The 12,301-nt window shown below is 37.7% G+C and overlaps 1 protein-coding gene across 3 annotated transcripts in view; it reads right to left on the bottom strand.

Moving 5' to 3' along the window:
• Positions 1 to 12,301, bottom strand: part of LOC129765381 (uncharacterized) — a 287,550-nt gene that overhangs the window by 155,753 nt on the left and 119,496 nt on the right. The gene's annotated exons all lie outside the window — the stretch shown is intronic.

Consider the following 12,301-nt stretch of genomic DNA (forward strand, 5'->3'; position numbering starts at 1 on the left):
GATCAATTTCGTTAACGCAAACATCAAATGGACTAATTACGCTTGTCAATATGTAATTTTTGATCATATGCGAATTGAATTTCTCGAACTTTTTTCCGAAAATTTTCAATTGTCATGTTTGGTTGAAATATGTATATTATTTTTATGGGACCTCCTCTCCATTCAAGAGCAGGGAGGGGAGTCATACCATAATAGAAACATTTATTGTACACAAAAACCCTCACATCAGAAATTAGGCTCAATTTGCTTGATTATTTCTTGAGTTATGCAGAAGTTTGTGTTTTATTTGTATGGCAGCCACCCCTTAAAGAGAGAGGAGGAGTGTCTTATTTTTCGAGTTATACAGAAATTTGTGTTTCATTTGTATGGCAGCCCCCCCTTACAGAGGAAGAAGGAGTGTCTAACTACCATAGAAACATTCATTGCACCCTAAAACCTTCACATGCCAACTTTGGTTTCGTTTGCTTGACTAAGTTCCGAGTAGTGCAGAAATTTGTGTTTCATTTGTATGGCAGCCTCCCCTTGAAGAGGGGGGAGGAGTGTCTATCCACCATAGAAACATTTTATGCACCCTAAAACCTTCACATGCTAACTTTGGTTCTGTTTGCTTGATTAGTTCTTGAGTTATGCAGATATTTATGCTTCATTAGTTTGGCAGCCCCCTCACCCCTTTGAAAGGGGGAGGAGTGTCTAACCACCATAGAAACATTGTATGCACCCTAAAACCTTCACAAGGCAACTTTAGTTTCGTTTGTTTGTCTAATTTCCGAGTAGTGCAGAAATTTATATTTCATTTGTATGGTATGTATGGCATTTCGTCGAAATGTAATATTGTCTGGAATACACTTCTATTGGGTTGTCTGGGTAGTTGATGATCAACACATAAAATAGCAGATTCATTACAAATATTTGTATTCATGTGCACCTTCTGAACCTTGGTTACATAACACGCTGCAATGTATGGGTTCTACACTATTAGTCCGAAAAATAATTAATGTATTGTTTCTCCATCAGCGACTCGCTTCATACACGTAACGAACATAAGGGAGCCGCGGGTAAGACGGACAGTGGGGGTATAATGGACAGGTTGTTGATTTGTATAGTTGCATTATGAATTTCAAATTTCTGTTGATGAGAAACCCTTCTACATGCTATTCTATAATATTTCTGCTGTGTTTTGTGAAGACTCTCGCGACAAACCGAACCTTCGAGGTAAAAGTTTGGTACATAAGCTACATGCGCCTCCACGAAGAAACTGGTGTACCTCAAGATTCCGTCTTAGTGTTCGTATTCACCTATGCGGACGACATCTTTTTAGTAGTAGTGGGGAACACACATAGGGCATCAAGCATCAAGATCTAGGCAGCCACCAATGCTATCGGTAAATGGGCTGTCGAACGAGGTTTCCCTCTGACCAGAGATACACTCATAGAAGCTCTATCTCCGATTTACAAAAATACACTGTGGATCTTTGGCCTGCTACCAGCTGTCTCGATGTGCGCTGAAGTGGGGGAATCTCCGTTTGGCATCTTCGTGGACGCAGCAATAGTCTCCAGAACTGCGAGCTTCTAGCCTACGACACTCCAACCTTCAACCGATAGCTGAACAGCTTTGGTTTGAAGTCAATGAAGGATGCCGGTGCCCATGAAACAAACTTTTAACTCGAATTTATCTCACGAAAATGGTTCATTGAAGCAAGGCTGCTCCTCCGGATAATCGAAGGCTCTATAACCAGGTTCGAAGGCGTGATAGCGATGAGGGAGCAACGAATCCTGTCCAGATCAAGAACAGGCCACTGCAAAGTATCACACAACTTCAACAGGAGATCCTTCCATTCCTTTTGAGATCTGTGCGAGATCCGTAATTCGGTCGAACACATTGTTTGTATTTATCTGAAATACGTAAACATCTGGAGCTTTTACGGGATCAGCGGTATTATTTGGGGTCATCCTTGGTTATACCTTCATAAACTGCCACATTTTAAAATTTGTATAAAGAAATTGTGATGCAAAGATCAATGTTTCTTCTTCTTTTTTACGATAAGGGGAACAAGAAAAGTCGGTATTTTCGAACGGCGGATATTCACCACCATTGACATGGCAATCGGACATCTTCACCAAACGACCAGGAAAAACAACTCAATGTGTGAATGTGATAAAATTCTCGTGATACAAAAATTTTAAATTATTTATCCGTATCTGTGTGTTGAATCAATTGATGTTGCTAATATGTTCATTGTAAACACATCTTGCGCCACTTATCAGGTCGTTTTTGCTAAGACGAGCTAGCACAGGATGAGCAGCAGAAGAGGAGATGATAGCTTAAAGTCTAAACAAAATAAAGAATAAAAAATATAGAAGGTTGTGACCATATTGTTGACGTAGAACTACGCTGTTGTTTTGTTCAAGTCGCTTGTTAATAACTTCGGATATTATTTTAGAATGCTGCGAAATTTTAGAAATAACTGTTTAGTAGAATGGTTTGGTCTCCCTGGAAATTTTTTTATTGTAGAATCAGTTGACGGTAACTGATTGATGATTCATTTTTGCCCTCACAGAACAATACACAAGCTGATCGCATGTCTCACTTTTGAAAATTTACCCCTAACGCTATTTCGGTGGCCTTTTTCGAAATAGATATACACTTGGCTACAGTCATCAGCACCATCAATCTTTCTTTGGCACCGAATGGAAAAACAACAACAATGGAAATACTTGCAAGTATCAAATATTATGCTACATGTTATTTAGTATTGTATCAGTGGGATCGCACCTCTAGACAACGTTCGTACAACGAAAACCAACCAGCACCAAACAAGCGTTCAACATAGCACGCATACAGAACCATACATTGGAGGCTTGAAGCGACTTAGAATATCAACACTTCCTTTGCGCTATTCTCAAATGCGCTATTCTCGAAAAAAGTTGCATTACTTTCTCATGCTCGAGATAAGCGCATTTGTTACCCTTAGTGAAGAAAGTTTTGCTACTGGCAAGCGAAACCCAATCACATAAAAAATTCTATAACGACATTTACTGTCTCGATCACTAAATAAACGAAATAAATTCTGTCTGTTAATCTCAATAACATCGAAAAGAGTTGCATTGCTTCATTGCGATCAAGATTAGCGCAAATGCCATGTTTGTTGAAGGCAGTTTCGCAATTCACACGCGAACCCAAATAACTCACAACATTCCAGCACGACATTCACTATGGTTAAGCTTGATATTTCTCAAATAAGAATGTGGCGCACAACTTTAACGCCTGCTTCGCCATGCCGTCAGTTCGATGCATTGATACAATGTCAAAACGACCCAACGAAGTCCTTATGATGACGGAAAACAAGCGATGTTAATTGCTTCGAATAAAGAAATAGTCTGAATATTTGCCTCAGCCATTATTCATACCCTAGCGCAAATATTCCTCTTCCGCTACCTCCCTTTTTGTTTATATTTATTATCGGGGCTGCATAATTTGCACCACCAAATAATCGAGACAGGGCCAATGCCCACGGGAGCAAATATAAATGGGGTATCAGCGGAGCGAAGGTGTCCTATTTGTACATAGGGTTATGAAGCACGCATGTACAAACACAAAGCCATATATCGATGGCTTGATGCAACTAAATATACACACACTTATATCTGCTTTGAGCTCTTCTCAACAGAGTCCCTTTCTATTGATAGTTCCGGTCTCGATTAGCTTAGGTGTCATTCTTGGTCGAGATGGTTTTGCTACTGTCACAAAATGCCTGAACAATTATGTTCTTGATGAACCGATGATAGCCTAGTTTGATGATTCCTCACACAATTGTGTAGTTCAGAACCTTAATGAAATGGCGTCAGTTTAATGTAATGATTGCAATGCTAGAGACATCAGCGAGTAAGTAATTTGGTCGCGTCCACAGCTCAATCCGAAACGAAGACCTGTGATGACGTAAAACTAAGAAGAACCAGCGATGTTTATTGCTTCGTATGAAAGTATGCCTCAGTGAAATCCAATGTTTATGCTCTAGGCAGATATTCCCCTACGTTCTACTTTTTCTTCTTCTTTTTTTTATTTGTTCACGGAGACTTTTAATCATTCCCCTTCGTTGATCGCTGATAAGTTGCTCGTTATTGACGGCATGGGTAGGGAAGCTCACAAATGAGTCAATATTTCTGGAGTAAAAATGAGAAAAATTCACTGCTGATTCGATGAACTGGAAAAGAAGTGATAGTAAAACATTCACATAACGAAAAATATCCCAAAATGGCTCCATAACAATGAGAACCTTATTTTCTGCACACGAAAATTTACATCAAGCTTCACTTTGTGGAATACTTTTTTGTTTTTATTTACAGCTAGGTGTATGTAAACATGACTACACTACAAAAAAAAAACAACCATAATCAATAATTATGACAAAAATGGTTTATTCCCAAGTGTAATATTTGTCTAAAAAACAGACTAGCTTATTGGGTTCAATTTGATTGGTCAAGCATCTGAATCGGTACGGTAATTATGAAAAAAAGGCATTTTCAGAAAAAAGTGGCCATTGATTTTTCGGACCATCGGCTAGCTTTGAAAAATCATAACTCAAAACGAAAAAAACAGCTTTCTGATTTTCGTATATGTTATGTAAAAACATTAGCTTTCAAGAAAAAATATAAAGAAATTATAGCGCCCTCTAGTCCAGAGCCAGGTAAACTATAAAAAAACAAATATAATTAATAATTACGAAGACAGAATCCAACAAATCGCAAGTGTACTTTTTCAAAAAAGACAAGCACATTGTCTTCAATTTTGTATGTTGATCATCTGAAGCGGTCCAAAAGGCTATGAATTAACAAAAAAATACATTCTTGGAAAAAAAAGGGAAAAAAAGAAAAAAGAGAATTGAAAATTGATGGGCACCCTAATGAAAAAAATTAAAAAACGGATCTAATATTTTCAATGAGGAACAAAACTACAATTTCCTGAAAAAAATCTGAAGCGCCACTAAAATCTTTGTCGTAGTCGTAGTAACAGCCGAAGGATTCGCCTGGAAAGAGGCTACCGTTATTTTTGTGTCGGCACACAACCAAAAAGATTGCCCAGTGGCCAGAACATGCACTCGGAAGTTTTACGACCAGGTTCTTACAAGGTATCAATGTTGTTCACTTTTGGGGACTCAAATTAGACGAAGGATTTACAGCTATGGAAAGCAAAAGGAGGTTTTCATCGCGGTTTCAAGAGACGAACTTGAAGGCGAACAAGCAAGGGTGTCTGGAAAAAAAACTTATTCTATCGTTCATTAGGACTCAAAAAGATCTTCTATTTTTTTTAATTATTATTTGGAAAGTTTCCAAATAATCTTAATAAACCAGTAAATTTTATCGAAATAAAAATTAATTCCCCTCACCGGCAAATAGTGAGCAATTATCAAAAATAGGTTGAAGAAGACAGAAAAAGGGACCCGTGATGCTGCACAGATGGCCAAATATTGAAACGAACTAACCGCTGAGGTTTTTCAACAGCATTTAGAACAGATGTTGGAGTATTTTTTCATATATCTTCATGGAAGTGCAATGATATACCTACACGTAGACAAAGTTTTTTTACAATCACGAATTGATTGCACCGTTATTAGTTTCATTAATTTTAATCGTCCGGCGCTCTGAATAAGTACATTTCGGGATGATTTACAGCAGTCAACATACGCTGATTGTGCCCATGATACCATTGCCATTCATGCTCTGTACGAGAAACAATTAGGAAAGAGCAAAAGTTGTGCCGTTTTAATGCACTAGTAAATCAGATATATCAACATTGCTGTTCTCGCTGGTAATGCCAGTTGCAATGCCATTGCTATTGTCGGCTTAATTGGCTGTGGGGATGATGGTATATTCCCAGGTGACTGGAGTACACAAAGCTCATAGTGAGAGCAACAAGGGTGAGTATGTGAACTGTCCCGAGCGTATGAACCGTATGGATATACGGTTCGATAATCACGTAGCAAAAACAGTCGTATTTCAATGCAGATTATTTTTCGTCCTGCTTGTCAATGAATTGTTGAATTTCCGATCGTTTGTGACTGACTGAACGCAGTTTTGGAAAGAATGCAGTAGAGCGGAAAAAGGTACACCATTGGTCAGGTTAACAACACGATAATAATTCATATTATGGCCACATTTGGAACTCATTGAATTGAGGAAATCCCTGGAATTTATTAGCTTATTAACTGAATTGAATAAATATTCTAATTAATGAAGTTTTGTCTTGAAGGAAATGTTTCTAGCTTTAATTTCAAAAATTTTATAATGAAGAAGGTTCAGAACAACATGTGTTCAACATTCAAAAAGCATTCATCAATTATTTTCATTTACCTGTTAACAATTGATAACTGCCTTCATGTATAGTCATCTTAATAGCATTAAATAGTTTCAATATGATAGTAGTGCGAATGGCAAAATGCAAGAGTATGTCTAGTAACGCATTATTTTCGCATTAAGGGGGAACCCTGACCTGAAGAGCCAAAGACATGATTTTTTTATGTATTCTCCGAATTAATCAAGCGTTTGATTTTTTGCGGCGTGCTTAGTGTATGTTTAAAGATTTATCTAAAACAAAAGATGGCGTTTCAAGGAGATTTTCTGAAATTTCATTTCAAAAATGGATGATAAGTTTATTTCTCTTATTATTTCTATCACCTTAAATGAAGCCTCATTGCTGCACATTGCTGCAAATTGGTCTTTTACTAAAAAACCGTAACTCTTAAGTTCTTTACTCCTCTAACGGTAATTAATTTTCACTAATTAAAATGTTTTACAACTTTATCCTATACAAAGTTTTGCCATCTTTCGAATAGATGTAATTCTGTCATGGTTGAGATTTGACGTAGGACTACGTCTTTCATTAAGGGTGCCAAATCAGAAAACAGGTCTCGTTTTTATGAAATAAAGTTAACGTTAATAGCTATTTTTGCTATGAATGGTTTTTTATAATGCAATGTGTGCAATTCACCTCCACCTTTGCATGTATATGCCAGTTAGGCGCTTCATATACCACCCACAAAATAGGATATATGATGCTGTATATACGATAGGTATACGATTTAATGTTTGCTGGATAGCTACTAGTGTATGGCTATGTGTACATGTTATGTTGAATGTTTGTTTCGTGCAGATTGGTTTGGGTTGTACCAACAGTATCTAGAGATGTGATCCCACTGAGGCAATACTGCGGTGCCAAAGATAAATTGATGTTGTTATGAGATGCGGAATACTGGGGGAATGTGCAACAAGTATATAATCGTCTGTATCCGAGTGTATGTTAATTGCGAAATAGGACATCGGAATAGTGATCGAGTAGAATGATGGCATGAAACAAATTCTGCTTGTGTATTCTTCTGTGAGGGCAAGCATGAATCATTAATCAATTATCGTCAGCTGATTCTACAAAAAAAAACATTTCAGGTCGACCACAGCTTTCTACCTAACAGTAGTGTTGTCACATTTTAATATGTACCAGAGGGTTTAAAAATCTTTCTCATCTGTACTTTTTCGTCCAAAAATCTGTACCATCGAAAATATTCGTTGTAGAAATTTAGCATGAAAAAATACTCATTTATTAACTAGAAATACTAGAAATGCTTCCATTTTTGGAAGAATGTCGGGAGTGAGAATTGAACTCGTGATCTCTGCGTGAGAGGTATGGATGTTACCACTACGCCAGATCGCCTCCACGACCCTTCGTGGGTTTTACAATGCTTATACATAGTTTTTCTGAATCTAGATTGCGTACTATCATTAAATAGAATTTTTTAAAAATTGCTCCAAGCGATACTGAGGCGTAAAAGTTGTCATGTACCTTAATGTTGCTTTGTTCGAATGTAAGAAATTTCACACGCAGAAAAAATGTGTACCAATCTGTTCTTTTTGACGAAAATCTGTACTCTGTACCGTACAGAATATGTACCCAAAATAACGAATAAAAATCTTGACCTTTCCAGATAAATCAGTACGTGTGGCAACACTACTTAACAGTTATTTTCTGAAATAAAGGGCGAACACGAAATTGTTGCGACACATTCAACAGGGCATAACTTTTTTACCATTGGGTAAAAATCAACAAAATTTTGCACACTTTCTAATTGATGTGTATTGTCTACATGCTGTCAAACTCGAAGTCGTGTTTTTCGATTCAACGAAAATGGAGGTGAACCAACGCGAGTCGAGAGAACAAATTCTTTCCAAACACTCAAAATTTCCTGATCTGTCGCACCGGCAGTTGAGAAAAATGTTGAACATTCACCATTCAACCGTCTCCAGAGTGTTGAAGCGGTTCCAGGAGCGGTTGACGGTGGTCCACGGCAAAGGAGCTGGAAGAAAACCGAGACCGGAGAACAAAAAGACGGAGGGAAAGGTGAAGCGGATGATTAAAGCAAATCCCAACGTCTCAAGCCGTGATTTGGCTAAAAAGATCGGCATGTCGCAGAGCTACGTCCAGAATGCAAAGAAGAGAGCTGGACTACATACATACAAGATACAGAACTTCCCAAACCGCGATGAGCGGCAACAATCGACGACTAAAACTCGGGCACGGAAGCTATACGAGAAGATGCTGACAAAATATGGCTGCTGTGTGATGGACGACGAAACGTATATAAAAACCGATTTTAAGCAAATTCCGGGGTTGGAGTCTTTCACCGGCAAGAGCATATTCATAACTTTTGAACTACTACACTGATTCAGATGATCGATCAAATTAAAACCAATTTTCCAGAATTTTTTGAAAAAAATGACACATTTGCCAATTAATTGAATTCTAGCAGCACACATCCAGTCTAGTCGCATAAAAATATTGAACGAAGACTGAAAACATGTTAACTTTGAAAAATCATAACTTAAAAACTAAAAATAATACATCTCTGATTTTTGGATATTTAATGTAAAAAAACCTCAGCTTTCAAGAAAGAATATAAAAAAATATAACATCCTTGGTCCCGAAACCATGTGAACTATAAAAAACTAATGCAATAAGTAATTGCGAAATCAAAATCATTTTTTTTTGGCATGTCCAATATTTTCCAAAAAAGCCTATCTAATTGGCTTTAATTTTATTTGTCGATCATCTGAATCGGTCTAGTAGATCAAAAGTTATGAATTCTTGTGTTGAAAAAAAAGGGAAAAATTAATTTATCGAACCGTCGGTTAACTTTGAAAAATCAAAAACTCAAAAACGAAAAAAAAACGCCTCTCTGGTTTCGACATCCTCAAAATCCTCAGCTTTCCATAAAAAATATAAAAAATATAGCGCCTTCGGTCCCGAGACTATGAAATTAATAAAAAACGAATACAATCAATAATAACGAGAGCAGAATTTGAATTATCTGCAGGTTTACATAACTCAAAAACTTATCATGCAAATGGAGCCCAATTTGGCATGTGAAGGTTTTAGGGGGCAAGCATAACTCTAACTAAACCACCGAGCCGAACCAAATTTTGCATATGGAGGTCTTAGGGAGCAATAAATGTTTCGATGGTGCTTCGACACACCTACCACCTTTCTAAGGAAAGGATGCCATACAAATGAAACACAAACTTCTGCATAACTCGAGAACTAATCAAGCAAATAGAGCCGAATTTGGAATGCGTGGGTTTTCGAGTACGAGAAATGTTTCTATGATGATATGACACACCTCCCTCCTCTGGAATGGAGAGGGGGTCCCATAAAAAATACACATATTTCAACCAAACATGACAATTGAAAATTTTCGGAAAACTCTGAAAGAAAAGGGGAAAATTGGAAAAATTCAATTCGCATATGTTCTACAATTACAAAGTGACAAACGTTGTTGGGTTATTTGATGTTTGCGCTAATGAAATTGATCTGCGTTCGAAAGTGGAAGTGGATTTTAATGTGATAAAACGCACTCCTATATCTTCTTCTATCTATATAAATGAAAATGGATCGCAGAATGTGTTGATAAGAGCAAAACTCCAGGAAGGAATTGTTTGATTAAGGCTGTCCTTATTCTATCATATATTGTATCAAACATTTTTTTGCAAGTGGTTCAAATATCTTTGTTCAGGAGAAATAATCGTTCGAACCAGTGGCAGTTACAAGTCAGCTTACTCTAGTGTCGATCAGCAGCATAAGCTGAGATTTCCGAGTAACGAGGATAGCAACAATCGAAACAACAAGTAACAAGAGCGAGAGTTCGAAAGCAGCGAGTGCCGATCTTGCCTGTACCGAGCGAGATGCATCAGTGTTTGTAATCATCATCATTATCGTCTTCGATCATCGTCGCCATCGTCACGAAGCGAGTCTCAACGCTATCGTCGTCGCGGGCAGAGCAGTAGGAAGGAAAATGTGTAAATAGAATATATACAAATACATGTATAGAACTGTAGCTTAGAAGATAAATTTGCGCGCAAATAAAATTAGTAGTGAGTTGTTGTTAGCTAGTCGAGAACATCGGACGTTTCTTTGTAACAGATCCGAAAAAGAACAGTTTGATCGAAAGTTAGTACGCTTCTCGAAACCGAGCGAAAAGATAGAACCGGTTGTTCATAGGTTCCGCCAGTTAAGGAACCGGACAGTGTCGAGTTTCGTACAATCTTGAACGAGAATTGTGTCTGAAAATAATCCGTTATTATAACGACGAATGTTGGTAGAAGTACTAGGAATTTTCTAGTAAAAGTAAATTTCAAAGGGTAGATTAGAAGATCAATCAATGAACAGTTCTGCAATTGGACCCATGAACGTGCGCTTTGTAAAAATAACGTGGATTTGAAAACGAAAAATAAATTTTAGGCGGGACGAAGTTTGCCGGGTCAGCTAGTATAGTAGGGGGTTTTCGTAGCCTAATTGGTTGCGTGTTCGCTACTAAGCGAACGATCATGAGCTCATAACTCAGGATTCTAGGTTACTATGTCCACGCAACAATCATCATGTGACGGTAATCCCAGTCCCTTACCGCTCACATTTTCGGTTTGCTGCATCGGTAATTGGCACTATTAATAACGCAGCAAAGGAAGCCCCATATCAACAGTCTCGCTGTGAACAGCCCAACTGTGAAGATCCGAACAATAGCAATAATCTTACGCCGAAAAAGGCGACATGTGTTGTGTATCGATAGAATAAGAATTCTCTTACGCCTAAACGGCTACTGTGTTATAGATAAAACAAATGTTTATCGATAGATAGCGATACTCTTACGCCTCAAAATGGTAACAGTGTAATATACAACAAAAGTTATCATAAGATAAAAAATGTACACGAGTGAATTTGGCTCTGTTACATCTGAATTGCTAAATGAGCCTAACAAAATAAACTGTTGTGGCAATACTATACTATAACTCATTAACACGTTCGTCGCCCCGTTACCCAGATATGAGTGGCACTTCCCTCGTTCAAATTGAATAGGATTTTCAAACCGAATTTGATCGAATTGGCACCAAATTATAAACTTAGAATATGTAGAAAAATCATTAAATCGAAACCATAATAATATAATGTGGATGGTTTGTGTTACGGTTCCATGCGAAATCCATGTAATTTGACATGTGTTATTGTTGTTAGTTTGTCTTCAAATTGAAAAAAAAATTGCTAGATTATGTATAAGATGTACACAAACAAAGTTCGACCATGCTTGACTAATTTATTCGCAGGTTGGATCCTGCAAGACACTCAGCCGGATCGCGTTGGGCGACGAACGTATCAATTATGTTTTCCAGTGGTCGGAATGCTTCATGATTAAAGAAGAGGGGGAAACCGAGGCTAAATCGAAAATACGCTTTCAAAAATGGTGGTCCTAAACCGATTCCCCATGATCTTGAATCAACTCTCTGCACAAATTACGTAACGCGAAAAATACGGATTTTGGACCCCCTTCCCACCACGTAACGAAATTTCCTATCTCTAATACAAAGTAAGAAACCCCACCCCTTCTCGCGTTACGTAATTTGTGTACGACGCCTTATGAACTAAAAAGTCTTCCAACAAGTGAAGAATTGAATAACGTATATGCAACATGGCTTCTTCAGAGGTCGTTCAACTGCAAACTTATCTGCTGGCATGTGTGGCTTTTATTTTGAATGCTTTCCATTGCATTGCATTTATTTTGAATGCTTTCCATTGCATGGCAAACAAGTAGAAACTCTTTACACTGACTTCAGTAAAGCATTTGACCGCATCGACATTCCATTATCACTCTTCAAATTGCTGAAATTTGGAATGGAACAAGGACTCTTAAGGTGAAGGTGGAAGGAAGCCACAGTGGTGCTCACTTTTTTCATCTCAGCCTGAACAAAAATTTACGCATAAAAGAATATCT

The sequence above is a fragment of the Toxorhynchites rutilus genome, chromosome 2, assembly GCF_029784135.1.
Source record: "Toxorhynchites rutilus septentrionalis strain SRP chromosome 2, ASM2978413v1, whole genome shotgun sequence".
NCBI classification, from domain to species: domain Eukaryota; kingdom Metazoa; phylum Arthropoda; class Insecta; order Diptera; family Culicidae; genus Toxorhynchites; species Toxorhynchites rutilus.